This window comes from Suricata suricatta, chromosome 17, assembly GCF_006229205.1.
Source record: "Suricata suricatta isolate VVHF042 chromosome 17, meerkat_22Aug2017_6uvM2_HiC, whole genome shotgun sequence".
In the NCBI taxonomy this organism is placed as follows: Eukaryota; Metazoa; Chordata; class Mammalia; order Carnivora; family Herpestidae; genus Suricata; species Suricata suricatta.
The window spans coordinates 17,310,247-17,330,733 of NC_043716.1; the positions used below are offsets into that span (position 1 = coordinate 17,310,247).

General features: G+C 37.7%; 1 protein-coding gene and 1 non-coding gene across 4 annotated transcripts in view; both read right to left on the bottom strand.

Annotated features, from left to right (window-relative positions):
• The window catches only part of NLK (nemo like kinase), a 159,986-nt gene that overhangs the window by 129,071 nt on the left and 10,428 nt on the right, over window positions 1–20,487 (bottom strand). The gene's annotated exons all lie outside the window — the stretch shown is intronic.
• Window positions 15,099–15,228, bottom strand: LOC115283111. The gene has a single exon (XR_003904920.1). It is a non-coding gene; the product is annotated as a small nucleolar RNA SNORA65 (small nucleolar RNA).

A 20,487-nucleotide genomic window follows, 5' to 3' on the forward strand; every position in this document is an offset into this window, starting at 1 on the left:
TTGGTGTTTTGATTTTTTACTTTGCTTTTCTGTTTTGAGTGTCATTGCAACTACTGTATTGTAAAGGATGGAAAATAATTGCATATGTTAAAAAAATATGAAACTTTATAAAGTAAAAAAAATAATAAAAATAAAAAAATAAACTCTAAAATAAATAAATAAATAAATAAATAAATACGCATTTTAGGGGCCTCTGGGTGGCTCAGTCAGTTAGGTGTCCGACTTTAGCTCAGATCATAATCCCACGGTTTCACGGGTTTGAGACCCCACATCAGGCTCTGTGCTGACAGTGCAGAGGCTGCTTGGGATTCTCTCTCTCCCTCCCTCTCTGCCTCTCCCCCACTCAACACTATCTGTCTTGGTCTCTCTCAAAATAAATAAACTTGAAAAGAAAGTAAAAGGATAATAAAAAGTAAGTTTAAAAATATACCAAAACATTGAGGGAAGAAAACTGGTAACCATTTCTAATTAGGGTGTAGAAATTTACAAAAATGCTTCTCCCTAACAAAGGAAAAAGGAGTATCATGGTTTCCTGGTTGGTTGTATACATCAAAGTTAACAATTCAAAGAAATATAAATAAACCAAATTCCAGAAAGGGATAAGGGCTTGCTCAGAGGGAAAACATCCAAAGCCCCTTTCATCCTGAGACACAGTGAGAGGAAGAGCAAACTGATCACCAAGAAGGCTAAGGAGAAAACAAACTTTTTAGCAAACTTTTATTTGCTCAAACTGGGTTGGTTCGACTGATTAAAAACTTGAGGATCTCCAGACCCAACATCTGTACATTTTCTGCCCATTTTTTCTCAGAGGACCTTCAGTAGCATAGAGTAACAGGACTAGTCAAAGAGACCCCCTTCTAGTGCCATGGTGCCTTTGCTGAATACAAGATTGTGGACAGAGCAAGAGGGCCTACAACTAGTTAATCAGATTAGACAGTGAAATTTAAACAAAAATACCAATTCCAATAGCACTGGAAAATATTAACTACTTAGGAGTAAATTTAGTAAGATGTGCACAAGACCTCTATAATAATGAAAACTCCAAACTGCTGCAAAGAGAAATTGAAGACAAAGTCAGTGGAGCTAGACCAAATTCATGGATTGGAAGCCTCAATTCTGTTAAGATGTCAATTCTCTTGTACTTGATCTATATATTCCACATCATCCTAATCAAAATCCCAATAGAATTTTTTTTTTTAAGAGAGGGAAGGTGGGTGCCTGGGTGGCTCAGTCAGTTAAGTGTCCAACTTTGGCTCAGGTCATGATCTCGTGGTCCATGAGTTCAAACCCCGCCGTGGGGCTCTGTGCTGACAGCTCAGAACCTGGAACTTCGGATTCTATGTCTCCCTTTCTCTCTGCCCCTCCCTCATACATCCTCTCTCTTTCTCGTTCTCAAAAATAAACATAAAAAAATTTTAGAGGGGGTGCCTGGGTGGCTCAGTCAGTTAAGCATCCAACGTCGGCTCGGGTCATGATCTCACAGTTCATGGGTTCGAGCCCTGCATCACGCTCTGTGCTGGCAGCTCAGAGCCTGGAGCCTGCTTCCGATTCTGTGTGTGTGTCTCTCTCTACCCCTTCCCTGCTTATGATCTGTTCCTCAAAAGTAAACTGAAATGTTAAAAAAAAAAACTTTTTTTAATTAAAAAAGAGAGAGAGCGAGAGAGCACATACGCATGCGCGTAGGAGAGCAGGGCAGAGAGAGAAGCGTAAGGAGGCGCCACGCTCAGCACAGAGCCTGATACAAGGCTCAGTAACACAACCTTGGGATCATGACCTGAGCCAAAATCAAGAGTTAGATGCTCAACTGACTGAGCCACCCATGCACCCCTCAACAGACTTTTAAATAGTAACTGACATGTTAATTCTAAAATGATATGGAAATAAAGGTCCTAAAATAGCTAAATAATTCTGAAGGAAACCATAAAAGTTGGAGGACTTTTACTACCTGATTTTAAGACTTATTTTAAAGAAGTGGTTCTCAGATGAGGATGGTTTTGCCCCCGAGGAGACATTTAGCATTTTTGGTTGTCAGATCAAGAGGGATGCTACTAGACCTAGTGGGCAGAAGCCAGGGATGCTGCAAAACATCTAATACAAAAGAAAGTCTTCAAAGAGGTATCAGGCCCAAATGTCAACAGTGCTGAGGTTGAGAACACCTGCTCTGAAGCTACAATAATCAAGACAGTACGGCATTAACGTAAGAATAGACAAAAGGACCGATGAAACAGAATAAAAGTCCAGACTAGATTATATTTACACAATCAAGTGCTTTTTCACTGCAGAGCAAGGCAATTCACTAAGTAAAGTCTTTTCAACAAAAAGTACTGTAAGACCAGGCTATCAGTATTGAAAAACAAAGTCACAAAAAAACCCTTCAAACTTTTCTGCTATTCCCATATACCACAAATTAATGAGATGGAACGTAAAAACTAAAAGTATATAACTTCTTGAAGAAAAAAAAAGCAAGAGAGAATACTTCTGTAACTCTGAAGTTAGGCAGGCAATGGGTGAATTGAGACTGGCACAAAGGAGTACGTGCTGCATGAGTCTATCTATGTAAAATCTAAGAACAAGTAAAATTAATCAAAGATAATAGCAACAAAAAACGATGTTGCCAAGGGCAGGAGGAGGAGAGTGCACAGTGGGGAACTTTCTGCAGATACTGACTGTCACTGGGGTGATGCTTGCCTACTTGTCAAAACTCACCAAACTATATGCTTAAGTATATTCTGATGCATATATATTACCATTGCAATAAAAATTAATTACAAATAAAGAAAAAGTGGCAGCTGCATTATTGAAAGCCAAATTTTGTGCAAAAGAAAATTTTGGAGATAGGAGTGAATACATTTTTATTTTTTAATTAAAAAACTGTAATGTTTATTTATTTTTGAGAGAGAGAGAAACAGAGCCTAAGCACGGGCAGGGGAGAGGCAGAGAGGGAGGGAGACACAGAATCTGAAGCGGGCTCCAGCCTCCGAGCTGTCAGCGAGCGCCCAACATGGGCCCTGGAGATCATGGAACTGGGAGATCGTGACCTGAGCCGAAGTCAGACGCACAACCAACTGAGCCCCCCAGGCACGCTGTGAACACATTTAGGGCTCAATATAGTTAGGGTATAAATTCTAAACTTGTATGCACAAGCAAAGTGACAGAACTAAGAGAAATAATAAAAATTCACCAGAGTAAGATTTTGACAATGTATTTATCAGTACTTATCAACTGAAAGATTATACACATAAAAATGTTTGATTACACAACTATTTAATCATATAAAGTATATAACATTTAAATAACACAATTAGCAAACTATATCTAGTGAGCATACACAAAACATTACACTAAATAATTGCAGAGTAAACATGTTTCCAACACAAGAGAAGAGTTATAAAAAGTGATCACATACTAGGCCATAAGGTAAATCTTGACAAATTCGAAGAGAATGGTATCATGCAGATCACATATTCAAATCATAACAAAATAAGTATCAGTTTTTAAAATTAAAAACACACTTCTCAACAATCTCAGTTAAAAAAGAAATGGGATATACACAAATATGGCGAGCTGATTTTTGAATAAGGCACAAAATCAAATCTATGGAGGCTAAGATCTGCTTTTCAACAAATGATCTCAGAAAAAAACTAGGTATCTGTATGATTAAAAAAAAAAAGAAGCTTGGCCTAAACACAACAAAAACCATAAAACTATACAACTTTTAGAAGAAAACACAGGAGAAATCTTCGTGACCTGTCAGGTAAAGAGTTTGGAGGTATGACACCAAAAGCAGAATCCATAAAAGAAAAAAACTGATCTCAACTGGACAGCAGCAAAATGAAAATGTTTCTATCAGGAAAGACACTATGGAGAGAATTTTATTTTTAAAGAAATACAGACTGAGAAAATATTTACAAATCACATATCTGAAAGAGGATGTGTATCTGAATCTATAAAGAATTGTTCAAAACCCAAAGTTACGAAAACAAACAACCCAGGTTAAAAATGGGCAAAGGTTTGAACAGATACTTTACCAAAAGGATACAGAGGTGGCAAATAAGATAGATACTCAGTATCACTAGCCAAAAAGGTGCCTGCTGGATTTGGTGCCTAGCTGCTAGTTTGTCAGAGCAGTTGGAGCCGTACGGTGTTAAGTGAGGAAGGAGCACATAGTGGATTGGGAGAAAACGAGAAGTGAAGCAGAGACAATACTTGAAAACTAAGCTTGGCTGTGAAGGGAAAGAGAGAAGTTAGGCTGGTAATCTAAAGGACGATAAAGATTGAATTCGGGGGTGATCCTTGAGCAAGGTTATAGGCTATAGGTAAAGGTATTGTAGAGAGGCAGGGACGGAAAACCTAAGATAATAAAAGGAAAAAAAGCCCCTAGAATAAAAATGGAAGGGAACAGGATCTAGAGACAACTTGCAAAGTGGAGGAAAGCTGAATAATGTTGACACGCATCTCTGTCTGTGGGTGGAACAGGAAGTTATCCAGTTCCTGCATCCTTTAGCTTTATTTTCTCTGTGAAACAGGGAATGAAGTCATCTGTGGAAGGCGAGGAAGAGGTGGAGTAGGAACTTGAGGAGAGGGACAGAGGTTTGAAATAGCTGTTGTGGGCAGTGGAGAACAGAACTGTCTTGAGACGAGCTTCAAGACGTGCTAGCAAAGAACACAGAAGGTTCGGCCAAGGGTAGAAACTGCGAACTACGTCAAACTGCCATAAGCTTCTAACTGTCTAGGGATGAGACTCCAGCAAGTACGGAGAAAGGGACCCGCACCACCCGGAATAAAGGTTGCGGCCCACACTCGGAGCAGCGCTGACCTAGACTGCTGCAGCTGCCTTCCCCCAGCCTTTAGGCCTTTAGACCTGCTCCTACTGCAAACTATTCCCCTCAGTACCGTCTGAGCACATTATAAAAAGAAATCTGATCACGTGACCCTGCTGACCTCATCCCATAGCGTCCTTGATTCAGATGTCTCCATGTGTTAAAATCGCAAACAAGGTCCTTCTTGATCTCATCTCTTAGCAATCACTCTCAACCATCCCGCCTCATCTTTAACTTTAGTCACAATGAAGTTAATTCCAGGTGCCCGGACATACCACGGTCTCACGTGGCCCCATTCCCCTGTACGAGAAATGCCCGTTGTTGGTCATCTCTTCACCTTTCCCATCAAAATTTAACTCAGATGTCCCTCCCCAATTTGGCCTACCACAGGCACACACACAGAGCAGGGGTTACCATTCACAACATAACGCTCTAAGAAGTGTCCCCTTAGAACTGTACAAATGGCGGGCTCAGGTATGCCACCTATGTCTTCCCACAGCAAGCATCCTGTGCCTATCCATATATGTATCTTAAATGCACTCTGTTTACAAAGATTCAAGTACAAGCTTCTTAAAAGTAGATATTTTGTCAGCAGTTTTCTTGGCCTAACCCATTACACTAGGTAGCATAATCTCTGTTTTCTTCCATAAAAAAAAAAAGGTGATAAGCATTAACAGACAATGATCAAAACACCTAATATTTAGTTTACAATGGGCAAGCACCATATTAAGCATTTTACATATATTATCTCATTTGATTTTCAAAAGAATCCGGGACAGAAGAGTAAACCGAGGCACAAAGAGCTAAAGCAACTTGCTTGAAATCACACAGCCAATAAGTAGCAGAATGTGAATGCAGGCAAATTATCTCAAGAGATTTTTTTAATGCCTGTCTTCCCTACTTCCCATCGTATAAATTTTGTTCCCAGTACACCCTCAGTGCTCAAAGTCTAGGACACAGGTCTTCAATCAATGTTCACTAATTTAAAGATAGCTATAAATTCATACTTTACATTTAACTCTCCCACATTTCCACTTGTCAACTTCTGCCTATCATTCGTAGACTGCTCTCCCTGAATACGTGTCTTCTACTATGTTAACCATCTTTCCTAGCTCCTGTCGAATTGGAAATTTAATAAGGCTTCTAGGTTTATTATCCAAATTAGCAATAAAAATGTCATAGTTCTATATTTCAGTTCAGAAAATTATTTTTGACATTTTAAAGCTGTACATTCACCCAACTACTTAGCTGAAATCACAGCTGTTGAAACGATTTAAAAGGTTGGGGCACCTGAGTGGCTAAGTCAGTCGAACATCCGACTCTTGATTTTGGTTCAGGTCGTGGGATTGAGTCCCCTGTCAGCAGGCTCAGCATGGAGCCTGCTTAAGACCTTCTCTCTCTCAGTAAAACACACACACACCCCAAAATATTTTGCCTTATTAAATAAATAAATAATACATAAATAAATAAATACACACATACATATACACATAAAAATAAAAGGTTAAAGAATAGACCCGTCGCTTTGGTAAGGCTTCCCATAAAGCCTTATTTTGCCTTAACTTTTCTCAAGGCTTGCGGTTAGTTTTTCAACAGGTAAATAATCACTCCGTTCTCATTTCATTCAGTTTTTCATGATTTATTAGTCTCCAAATGCATTTCTCAGGGTTTCTCATATAATTCTTACCTGTGAGCCCCCTATTTGTCATAAAAGCTCCAGAAGAAAGAGTAGAAAATAAGACATTCCATGTTACTAACTGAACTTTTATGGGAGTGAAGGGGTAAATCTTTCACAAGTTGCCTCTACAAACATCATCTTTGGAGAAAGGAATTAGGAACGTTCTTCCTCTAGACAAATACAGACAAAACATAAAAGGACTTGCATACTGTAAAAGTCTCTCTCCTTTCAGACGAGCATTTTAGCAAATACTTTTAAAAGAACAAACTTTAATAAGAGATACAATAAAATGATTTGTTTTTACAACCCAAACCCTGAGAAATGAAATGAGACAATGAGTAGACTGAGGGAAAATGGTGTGCACACATAAATCACCTTCAATTTTATTTTTTCCTCTTGGAGGCTCTATCAAGCTTTATAACTGGAGTATGCCCTTTTCAGACATTAATACTATTCACCTGTGATGTTTATTTTGGGGCAGATTGTTCCTGTTCGGTTACCAAACCAAGAATGTAACAAACAGGAAAAAAAGATAAGGGGTGACGTGATTATTGTCTTAAAGACAAAACAACTGTCAATCTATTATAATTTAATAATTTTTGCTGAAAGCATTCATTCCATAGCTTATTGTGTTAATTATACCACACACAGTTCTTATATTAAACTTTGCATCATTATCCAAAGACAGCATAGTACATTTTAGTAAACTTAAGAAAGTTAACCTAAAACATCAGACAATTCCAGGTTCTGACTTTAGGAAGGATTTTCTTTTTTTAATTTAGAAATTCACTTTGAGAATCCTCATTCACCCGCAGAGACTTTTTAAGTATTATAGGAAGTGTAAAAAACATTCAGGGAAAGAGAACTAAGTGAAAGGAGGGGCGCCTGGGTGGCTCAGTTAGTTGGGTGTCCGACTTCAGCTCGGGTCATGATCTTGATCTCACGGTTCGTGGGCTCAAGCCCTGCCTCAGGCTCTGTGCTGACAGCTCAGAGCCTGGACCCTGTGTTCGGATTCTGTCTCCCTGTCTCTCTTCCCCTCTCCCCATTCACTCTTTCTCAAAATAAAATAAAGACAAAAAAAAAAAACTTAAATAAAAAAAAGAACTAAGTGAAAGAAAACAGGTATGGAGTCAGTATGAGATACAGAACTCTTTCTGGCAGAAGGGCAAAAGGGCAGTAACACTTAGAAATAAAGCCACTGAATGAAGACTGTGGAGTCACCACTACAGAGGTCGTAAGGAAAAAAATGTCAAAACTTGCCCCATCTCTAATTGTTTTCTCCCTCTTTGGAGTTTCACTACCCTATTCTAATTTATTCAGTTTCAATAGTCATCACCTTTAAAGTCTTGCACGCTAAATTACATGACATTATTTTCTAGGAACTTAATTTTATAATAATTTGAGAAATCCAGTCTATCTGCGTATAGCTAAACTGAAGGAAGGAATCATCAATTACTAGAGCATTCCTTGAGTATATTGGATGAAAGGATCTTGTGTCTCTTCCACCTCTACAACCACAAAATACGACACCTAGATGGAAGTGAACTGCATTTCTAGTTCTGAGGAAGAATGGACCTCTTTAGACACTTCCATGAAATACAGAGACCCCACAAACCATGTGATAACTTACATTATTCTCAAATTCAGGTTAGGAACTCAAGTGATATTGAAATACAACCCAAATTAGTTGGTGCTACTTTTGTCACTAGCACTGCTGAATCATAACTAAAGCAACAGAAAAAGCATCTCTGGGATCACGCAAAGTCATTTTTTAAATGTCTTTTTTCCATTTTCTTCTGAAGATCAGATTATGAACTCCTTTCAAAAATTCCTCACAGAACTACAGAATGGTAAAACAGTGAAACCGGAAAAACTAGTACTTCAACCTTTAATTCTCAAGAACTTTAATGACTGGGCAAATCTGTAAAACTAACTGTTCCTCCCACCAGCTCTTAAAAGCCACATCCCCACAGCATTCTGCTAAGAATTAAGTTATCTGAGGATGTAGCGTTTAAGTAACAGCAGCTGCCCAGTACTGAAATTCAGGGGTTATCCCTAAAATAAAGTTTCACCAAACTCAAGATTCAAAAAAACAACAGAATCATTAGTTTTAACAAAAAAGCAAATAAAAAAACCACAACTAAGTTTAATAGAAAAGAATGACTTTAATTTGCTAACACAAACAAGGTGGTGAAGTTTATGCAAATATCTTTGAAGGTGTCACGGACACCATAAAAAAATTAGATTCAGAGAAATGGAAAGGTGTGCCTCAAAGCCATTTTTATAATTAACTTAGTTTGGCATCTCCTCCGCTTTGAGGAGCTTGAGTAAATGGGGCACCCATGCTCTAAAGCATGCAGATTCTGTATCAACCTTGATGCATCTGTTCCCTCAAAGATTCCTGAAAATGCGGATGAAGAAAAAACTCATCTCAATTCTTTATCATATTGGTTAATTAGAAAAAGGCCTGGAAGTTTAAAGTGACTGCATTCTCTATACTTTTTTCTTTTGAAGGAGCTCCAAGTACTCTAAAGAATGCTTACTATTTGTAGAAAGCCCCAAATAAACAAAACTAAGCAATATATTGTTGAGGGAATTTTGGGAGTGATAGAACTATTCTAAAACTGGATGATGGTGACAGGTGCATAATTATATAAATTTACTAAAACTCAATGAACTGTATACTTTAAATGGGAGAATTTTATAGAATGCAAAGTATACTTCCATAAAACTCTTTTAAAAATGAAGTTTCAAGATAATGATAAGACAAATCACAGACAAAGAAAAAATATTCACAGAAGACCTAATAAAGTATTGTTATCTAAAATATACAAACAACTGTTTTCTTTTTTAATGTTTAGTTATTTTTGAAAGAGAGAGACAGAGAGCCTGAAAGGGGGAGAGACAGAATCCAAAGCAAGTTCCAGACTCCAAGCTGTCAGCACAGAGCCTGAGGCAGGGCCCCAACCCATGAACCGTGAGAGCACCACCCAAGCCGAAGTCAGATGCTTAACCGACTGAGCCACCCAGGTGCCCCTACAAACAACTCTTAAAACTCAATAATATGAAAACAAAAACAACGCAATTAAAATATGGGCCAAAGACCATAAGAGACACCTCACCAAAGAAGATATACATACATATAGCAAATGAGCATATGAAAAGATGTTCCATGTCATCAGGGAAATGCAACTACATATACTGCTTAGAACGGCCAAAGTCCAGAACACCATCAGTATCAACTGCTGACAAGGACATGAAGCAAAAGGAACTCTCATTCATTGCTGGTAAAAACGCAAAACGATCCAGCCACTTTGGCAGACAGATTGGCAATTTCTTACAAAACCCTACATACTCTTACCATATAATCCAGCAACCATGCTCCTTGGTATTTACCCAAAGGAGCTGAAAACTTATGTCCACACAAAAACCTACACATACATGTTTATAGCAGCTTTAATCATGATTGTGAAAATTTGGAAGCAACCAAGACACCTTTCAATAGGTAAACAGATAAACTGTGGAACATCCAGACAATGGAATATTATTCAGCATTAAAAAGAAGTGAGCAGGGGCGCCTGGGTGGCTCAGTCGGTTGAGCATCGGCTTCGGCCAGGTCATGATCTCATGGTTCGTGGGTTCAAATCCCACATGGGCTCTGTGCTGATAGCTAGCTCAGAGCCTGGAGCCTGTCTTCAGATTCTGTGTGTGTCTCTCTCTCCGACCCTCCCCTGCTCACACTGTCTCTCTCTTTCAAAAATAAATAAAACATTAAAATTTAAATATTAAAAAATTTTTTGAAAATTTAAAAAATAAAAGGAAATGAGCAATAAAGCCAAAATAGATGAGGAGGAAACTTAAATGCATATTACTAAGTAAAAGAAGCTAATCTGAACATGGTTATATACAATATGATTCCAACTACACGACATCAAAAGGGAAAACTAGGGAGGCATAAAAAGATGAGTTGTTGCCAGAGGTTAGGGGAGAGGGATAACTGAACAAGTAATGCACAGAGGACTTATAGGACAGCAAAATTATTCTATAGAATACAATGTCATTATTATACATTCGTCAAACCCACAGAATGCAGAACACCAAGCTCAAACCCTAATGTAAACTACACACTTTGGGTGATAATGATGTATCAATGTGGGTCCACTGACCTGAACACACCTATCACTCTGGTTGAGGATATTCATGGTGAGGCAGACTACAGGTGTGCAGGATCAGTGTTATGGGGCCTCTCTGTACTTTCTACTCAATTTTACCTTAAGCCTAAAACTGCTCTAAAAAAGTCTGTTTAAAATAAAAACAAAAATAAGATAGTAAAACAAGCTCATTCAGGGCAAGTTCAACATACAAAAACCAACTATACATACAAGCAGTGAGCAACCTGAAAATGAAATTAAGGAAATAATTCCTAACACAATATTGTTAGAAACAAAATACTTAATAAATTTAAGAAGATGTGTAAAACACTCTGAAAGCTGCACAAACTGTTGAAAGAAATTAAAGATCTAAATAAATGGAAAAACATCCAATGTTCATGGAATGGAAGACTGAATACTGTTAAGATGGCAATTCTCCTCAAATTGATTTATAGATTCAATGAATGCAATTCCTTATCAAAACCTCATCTGACTTTTGAATAAATATATTGATAAGTTAATCCTAAAGTTCATATGAAAATTCAAGGGACCCAGAATAACCAAAACACTCTTAAAAAAGAACAAAGAAGACTCACATTTCCCTATTTCACAATTTATTACGATATAACAGTAATCAACACTGTGATACTGGCATAAGGAGAAATTTATAGGTTAAAGGAAAAATACTGAGAATCCAGAAATGAACTCTTGCACTGATGATCAAATGATTTTCAACATTCCCATTCATTTGGGAAATAATAATAATCTTTCCAGCAAAGTGATGAGACAACTGGATATCCTCATGCTGCAAAACAATGAAGTTGTACCCCTACCTCACGTTACACAAAAATAACTCCAAAGAGATCACTGACATAAATATAAGAGCTAAAACTATAAAACTCTTAGAAGAAAATACAGGTGTAAATCTTCATGATTCTGAGTTAGATAAAACCTTCTCAGATAGGACACCTTCCACTTTCAGTGGAAAGTACAAACAACAGAAAATAAATTTTACTTCATCAAAATTAAAAATCTTTATGCTTATTTTTTAATGTTTATTTTGAGAGAGAGAGAGAGCACACACAAGCAGGGAAAGGGCAGAGAGAGAAGGAGAGAGAAAATCCTAAGCAGCTCCATGCTCCGTGTGGAGCCCAATGTGCAGCTCAATCTCACAACTGTGAGATTATATGACCTGAGCCGAAATAAAAACAGTCAGACCCCTAACAGATTGAGCCATCTAGGCACCCCCAAAAGTTTTATGCTTTAAAGAACACGATCAAGAAACTGAAAAGACAAACCACAGAATGAAGGAAGATATTTACAAATCGTATATGTGATAAGGGATTTGGCTAAGTCAGTTAAACATCTGACTTCAGCTTAGGTCATGATCTCATAGTTTGTGGGTTCAAGTTCTAAATCAGGCTCTGTACTGACAGCTAGCTCAGAGCCTGGAGCCTGTCTTCTGATTCTGTGTCACCCTCTCTCTCTGACCCTCCCCTGCTCATGCTGTCTCTCTCTCTCTCTCTCTCTCTCTCTAAAATAAATAAAAACAGTAAAAAAAAAATTTAAAAAATTAAAAAAAAAAAAAAAGAAGACCAATAATAAGCACTGACAGGGATGTGGAGAAACTGGAACCCTCTTCCATTGATGGTAGGAATGTAAAATTGTTCAGCCACCAGGGAACATAGTTCAATGGTTTCTCAAAAAATGAAACATAGGAAACCAATTTGACAATAAACTATTATAAAAAAAAAAAAAAGAAACATAGTTACCAGATGCTAGATGATCCAGCAATTCCACTCCCAGGTATAGACCCCGAAGAGAAATGAAAGCATAAGTTCACATAAAACTTTTACATGAGTGTTCATAGCAGTATTATTAAAAGTAGTCAATGGGGTGTCTGGGTGGCTCAGTCGGTTGAGTCTCAACTTCGGCTCAGGTCATAATCTCACGTTTGTGAGTTCAAGCCCTGCGTCAGGCTCTGTGCTGACAGCTCAGAGCCTGGAGCCTGCTTCGGATTCTGTGTCTCCCTCTCTCTCTGACCCTCCCCCTCTCATGCTCTGTCTCTCTCTGTCTCAAAAATAAATTTAAAAAACATAAAAAAAAAAACCCCCACAAAGTAGCCAAAAAAGTGGAGACAATTCTAACATCTAACTGGATAAGGAAAATGTGGTATATCCATACAATGAAATATTATCAGGCATAAAAAAGGATGAACCCTGAAAACATTATGCTAGATGAAAGAAAAAAAAGCCCACATATATTGAATGATTCTATTTATAGGAAATGTCCACAATAGGCAGATCTATAGAAACAGAAAAAATTAATGGTTGCCAAGGGCAAGGGGAATAGAGAGTGATTTGCTAATGGGTATGATGCTTCTTTTGGTGGTAATGAAAATGTTCTAAAGTGAAAATGAAAATGTACTCTATGCATATATTAAAACCATTAAATTGGACACTTTAAATGTGTGAATTATATGTGACTTACAGTTATCAAGAAAGCCATTTTTTGTTTAAAGCAGATAATAATAAAAAAAATTTAGGACAGTTGTTTCTTCTTGGCAGGGCAGAGAAGGCAGAGAGATGGAATGGGGGAGGTGCTCAAGGGTAGCTTCAACAGTGTTGGTTTTATGTTCTATTTCTTAGGCTGGGTCGTGGATACTTTCTTAATTATTCTTCATAAACTCCATCACCTATCTTTTACGTATCTCTGCATTAGCTCTGAAGCCTTAGGCAAGTCACTTAGACCTCTCCGAGCTGTAGCTTCCTCCTCTAAAAAAGAGGGACACTATGATGTACCTCCTTAGGGTTATTCTTTATGACAAAGCAACTCAAGCTTTCTTTCAAGTAGAAGTTATTAAAAAATCCAAAGTGAAAATCTGCTACACTCTTACCTCACTAAAATCACCACTGTGGTCGATATCTTTCCAGACTTTCCTGGAACATAGGAGTAATTCTTTTTTTTAAGGGGACAATCTTTGACACTGATTTTCACTTAATAAATCATAAGTATCTGTCAAAGATAACCAGTCTACTATTCACAGACATTTGGGTTGCTTTCCTTATAAATAGATCTTCGCATCTATAAGCTCAATGATTTCTCCAGTCAAAGGGTGTGTGCATTTAATTTTGAGAAACTCCTCTCCCAGGAAGTCTCTACCCATCTGCACTATCATCAAAAGTTCCACCCCGTGTCAGGGCTTAGTTGGGCTCTGCACTGAGCATGGAGATGCCTTCCCTCTGTCCCTCTCCTGCTTGCTAACACATACATGTCTTCTCTTACTCAAAAACTAAAAGAAAAAAAAAAGTTTCAGATTGTTTATTTCACTACATCTGCAACAACTGGAGGAGTTATTCCTTATTTTAAAATGTCAATTGAACAACTCAAAAGTGACATCCTATTTCTGCATTTCTTTATTAATGAAAGTGAGAGTCTTTTAAAAGTATTTTTAAACAAATTTTATTTCTTCTAAGAATAGCCCATTCTCTAGTTTGCCCATTTTCAGTTAGGTTATTCAGCCTTCTTGTTGATTTTAAGAGCTCTCTAAGTTTTTAAGATACTAACTTTTGTCTTCATACATGTTGCCAATATTTCTTCCCAGGCTTATGTATTTTTCTTTCTTTTAGGATTTTTTATATTGTATTTTACCAGACACATATCTTAAATATCTACACAAACAAATCTGGTATTTTTCTTGCTTTGACATCGAAGTATTAAGTCTTTCCCTCCAAGATGATAAAAATTGTGATCCATATTTTCTTAGTTTTTGGCTGTGTGTTCTAAATCTTTGGGACTTTTTGCACGTGATGAGTAGAGATCCAACTTCATCTCTCTCCACCACTAAACATCCCAACAAAGATTTAATAAACCACTGGAGTGCTAGAGCTGGTTCATACTGGCTCCTGAGAGATTATTACATTTTCTGGTATTTTGCAGGCTGACTGTGAAACACAGGCATTATTAAAATTTAAATTATATAAACTTACAATGTAATAAATCATTACTATAAGAAAGATAATAAATACTCAGAAATCATCACTTCCTAATTATTTTAATATGAGTTATGCTTGTAAGGTTAACATCTACTTTATCTGTAGGGTAAAAACACTTTTTTTTTTTTTGGTTGTCAAAATGATCCTTTATTAAAATATTTTTCCTTTGTAGTTCTTAACTAGCTGGGCATTCCACTGCACCACTATTGATGTCATCTATGATGTCATGAGGGTGGCGGCCACCAACATTGCAGCCCACAGACTGGGCGGTCCCCAGAATCTCCTTAATTGTCCCAGAGAGTTCTCTGGCTAACGATCGGTGCCGCATCTGTCGGGCAATGTTGATAATCTCATCAAAAGTGATATTTCCACTGTGCTTAACTGAAGAGAGAAACAGCAAAAACTTTGTCACAACCCAAGACCAGAGCAGACCACACGTACTTCCTTATTTCCAGGCTGTTCCCATGCTTTTGGCACAGAGTCATCCACATGAAGAACAACCCTGTTTCCTAAACTGGGGTTTACTATCAGCTCACCACTGGATTGCACCAGCCAACAGAGAATTGATCCGGTGCAGTGGCGGGTGGCTGTAAAAACACTTTTTAATGGTGTGCTACTGTGTTTCTTTTTCCAGTTCAAGCATTGGTGACTTCACATTGGTAACCTGAAATTCGCCATTATAGGAGTATTTACACCACAAGAACTGGGCAGCCCTACAAACCAGGCCTGTTTTATTTTCTAGAGACCCTGTGCAACATATACCAGCAGACCACTGAAGTAAGCCATTCTTTCTCATTAATTTTTTTAAAGTTTATTTTGAGAAAGACAGAGAAGAGAGAGAAGAGAGAGGGAACACACATGTACCCACACACGTGGGGGAAGGGCAGATAAAGGGAGGGAGAGAGAATCCCAAACAGGCTCCACGGCACAGTGCAGAGCCATACTAGGCCCTTACCACACAGCCATGAGATCAGGACCTGAGCCGAAATCCAGAGTGGGCCACTTAACCAACTTAATCACCCAGGGGCCCCTCTCACTAAATTGAAAGAGGATGGCTAGTATACACTAATCTGTCATTTATTCCTAAATTTATAGAACAGAATGCAGAGCTTAGAATTGCATGTATTTTTCCCCCTGTGCTAGCATCACAGACAGCTTCGGTATTTTCATGTAGAAGAGGAGACTTTATAAAAAAAAAAAAAATTCCAATACCAAAAGAACAAAATCACCACCAAGAGGTAGTCTGAATGCCACTCTAAGTGTTCCCTCATCAAAATTCCTGTGTCGCATGAGGAAGTAGGGCTCTACATAATGCCGAGGGTCAGGGATACTCTTCTTTGTGACAGTCACCATCCCAACAAACTTAGCATTAGCAACCTTCAAGGTAGCAAAGGACAGTAAGTACCCACCCAGGACCATACTCCACTCTGGAGATACAGATGAGACATGGACGCAGCCTTTGAAACTCATCATTTTCAACGTTATCAGTGGGTAGAAAATGTGTCATAGAGTGGTTATAAGCATTTGCTTTTATTAGCATTGAGAGGGAAAGCAGGACAGAAACAGATGATTTTGATCTGTCTTCTAAGAAACAAGCCATCTACTCTAGGAGGAAAAAAAAAATCAAGGGATAAAACCTAGTTATTTAAAGTTTTTCTACCTACAGAGAGAAGCTGATACATGCTGATAACCACATTTTCAGCATCTACACCAGTTAAACATCAGTGTCCCTATTTGAATGTCTCTACTACTTTAAGAAGTCAACGATTTATTTGCAGATATGGACAACGACTGTATGGGGTAAACCAGTATCTGCTGCCTATATATTTCCTTACCTGTCACAAGCCATTTCGATTTGAACTCCAGCTACTTCATTCCAGGTGTTTACGTTATGAAACTATGTAATAGCTGGGTAGACTCAAGAAAATAACCTCTTTTTGCACATAAACCAAAAGACTTCACTTTTACAGACTTGTCACTCGGTTTCTAGTAAGTATAATATCTCATATTGTAGCCTAGGGAGCAAACACAGCAGCTGCCCTTTTCATAGACACAGTTGTGCCTTGAGATACACAGAGCAAGGATTTTAACCATTTCCAATCACTAATATTTCAGACTTTAAAATCTATTTCTTAGGGATTTGTGCTATATATAGAAATAATCATTACCCTTTGGGAAACAATGGCTCATTTACTGAAAATGTGTTTAACAAAGGAATTATTTGGTACTGAAAAATACAGAGCAGTGAATTGGGTGACACAAATCACAGCATCATCAGCACATGTGACTATTAGGATAATTTACTTAAAAAAAAAAAACTACAGTAACTTAAATTTGAGCTTCAACAATGTATTGTTCTCAATCGCATCCTCTGTCACAAAATGGTGAAACCAGAAATCAGGTTATTTTGAAAATACCCCTTTACTCCCAACCTGAGATAAATACCACAAAAAAGAAAAACTTTGCAGAATGGAATATTTCTATCCTGCCTGAATCCTAGCTTTGACTGATATATGTTTGTTACATATTTGATTCACACTGAATTTTCTTTTAAGTATTAGGAGATTAAATAGCATTCCAAAAGTCACAAGCTTGAAAACTTCCAGTTCCTTCTCTAGTTACAAAACTTAATACATGGAACAGCAACTTGATGCAGTGACCATAAATTTCTTAACACTGTTAAGTCTAGATTTAATCAAAACCCAATCTCAGCAAGTTCTACAGAAATAGCCTCTGGGGCGCCTGGGTGGCTCAGTCAGTTAAGCCTCTGACTTCGGCTCAGGTCAGATCTCATGTTCGTGGGTTCGAGCCCCGCGTCAGGCTCTGTGCTGACAGCTAGCTCAGAGCCTGGAGCTTGCTTCTGGTTCTGTGTCTCCTTCTCTCTCTGCCCTTCCCCCTTTCATGCTCTGTTTCTCTCTGTATCAAAAATAAATTTTAAAAAATTAAAAAAAAAAAAGAAATAACCTCCAATTAGATAAAGCCAAAGTCACAAAATGTGAATCTAGAAGGATGGTTTATGGGTATATATCATTACTCAATTCTTTCAAATGTCCTGAGGTTTAAAGTTTTTCAAAAAATAAAAGAGGGGGACATGACAATGTCAAAGCAAATATATAACACAATTACATTTAACATGAAAAATCGAGTTGTTTCCCACCAAAATCCTTGTGGCTCATGTCATTAAACTTCTACCAAAAACCTTAAAGTCACTGGCACACAAAAAGCAACCAATGGAGTAAATACTCTATTTTTTTTTTCCAGAAGCATTGTTCTTGGTTTCATTCACAGAGTTTTTGTCTTTTGTTTGTTTTGTTTTGCTTTTATAAGAACACTTCCTCCAGTTTCAATGGGCATTAAGTTGAACAGGTATTACTAGTAAAGGAGCAAAGATTCCGGCTCAGCCTCTAAGTAGCTGTGTGACCTTGAACAAATCTCTTAGCTTCCCTGGGTCTCAATTTTCCCATTTATAAAATGAGGCACTTACTTTAGATGCTTTCTAAAGTATCTTCCAACTCTCCAGGTTCCTTTCAAGATGGAGTTCTAGGCCTGTGAGAATGAAATAAAGAGCCCTACCCCACCCCCACAACCCGCCGCCAAAAGGCCAAAATCTTTGTGATGTTAGTGAAACAAACAGGATACAAAATGGTAAATACCCAATGCAATCATGATCCCAACTCATAATATTTCAAACACACGCATTCCAGATAAATAACTGGGGGTTGTGGGCGGAATACACCAAATGCTGTCAGTGGCTATCTCTGAGTTGTAGATTATTTTTCAAGTTTCCTATAATAAACATATTATTACTTTGATAATGGGGTGGGAAGAGGAAGTTAAAGAGAAAGGAAAAACCCGCCTTTAATGTGCTAAAGGAGATTTTACTTTTGGAAGGCATTCTACAACTTGAATGAATTTTTCAAAAAGTGTTGGAGCTAATCAGCACAAAAAATTGCTACAGTAGTCACACACCTAATACCTATCAACAGCCAGACAAAAGCTGTTAGCTATTTGCCCTAAATTAGTAAGCTCACAGAAGGTGCTCTATTTTTTCACTCAAACTGGTAATAATAGTCAACATTCACATAGGGCCAAGCACAGTTCTGTGACTACATATGCCTTGATTCACTTAATTCACAGAACCACCCATATGAAACAGATATGCTATTACTATCCCCATTTTACACATTATGACCCAGAGGCACGCAGAGGTTAAATAATTAGCCCACAGCTAGTAAAAGGGCAAAGTCAAGATTTAAATCCAGACTGTAATCACAGTACTGACTCTTAACTACTAACCCATCCAGTCCCTTGTACTTAAATCCTATCCTCCTCCGTCATTCTTGAACTGCTTTTGCTCTCACAGTTATTCTGAACCACCTTTCTTTAAACCGACGAGGAAGAGTATGGAAGCGCTGAGATAAAAAGACTGGCCAAACTTCTAATTTGCCAGCTTAAAATTATGATTCATTTCAAAATCATTACTTCAAAGCTACAGGGAGTATAATTTAATTTCCACACATATCACTAGGTAAATAATACTGTAACATCTGAGGAATTAAATAGCACTAATTGCTAAGATGAATACTGGAATTTACTGTTTGGAAATATTGTTGAAAATACTCTTTTAATACAAGGAAGGTGCCTTATTGATTGACGTTACTTGTCCTCATGAACCTTCTGGGGAAAGAGCCCCTAAAACTAACTGTTGTACCTTTCTACCATTTCTAATATACTGAAATGATATTTTAAAGCATTTATAATTCATTATTTTGATTTTTAAAAGAATGCACATCAATATTTTGAACACTGGCTTTAATACACACCTAGTTAACTTCACAATAACACCAATTCCTGTAACATGCAGAACGTGGGAAAAGAAAAACAAGAGGCCATCCAATTAAACATGCTTGAAGGTTCTCACCTAATTCTCAGGCAATTCAAATCCAAGCCAAGTATACATGTGTCCCTTTTTCTGCACAGTACCCACATTACTTGCCAATTTTTATGGCTTCTGGATTACTTTGAATAAAGCTCAATTTCCTCCACATCTGTATTATTAAATTCTTAGCCCTGTCAAGGTAAATATAGAAAGCAATAGTTTCCTATTTTAAACAACTAAAATGAGAGGGAAGTGGAGAAGAAAGGAGGGGGGGACTTTGCAGCAGGCTGCCTGTTAACTTAGATGTGCAATGAGATAATCACCCGATAATTGCACCCTTTGGGTACTTCCGTACTGGTAAGATAATAAAGTGAAATAAAGTCACCTGGTTTACTTCAATTTACTTACACAATTTGCAAATCTGCAGCTCTCTGCCATGGTACATTAAGAAAATTAGCATGGAAGAAAAATCACCTGCTTATGTAAATCGGAGGATGGTTTTCATCCAGGCAGACAGAAAAAAAAAATAGCTGCAATCTGGGTCAAATGACTAATTTTATCAATTTGTTCAAATGTATCTCTTTACCTTTTCTCTGTAGCTCAGGCAGGAATTTTAGGTCAAGGAAAGGATAAACAAAAAGTTTCTGTGTTGTCCATTCCCCTGTAAGGTGTCTGCTGCCTGATATTACTGAGCCCTATGCTACTTAAATTGAAAACAAGACTTGAGAACTTTATCTAGATAACAAAACCACAACATTGACAGAGGAAAGAAATCAATGGGGGACATCTGATCCAACCGGGAAGGAAAGCAAACATGGCAAGGATCAGGTACCAATTTTACCTTCTGCTACCTTAGGCAAACAAGGCTTCAGAAAAGAAAAGGAAAATACTCCAAATAATTCGGGGCAGTTAGGACAACTTCTCTACGGAGAACATTATTCCACTTTGTTCTATAAATGTGACC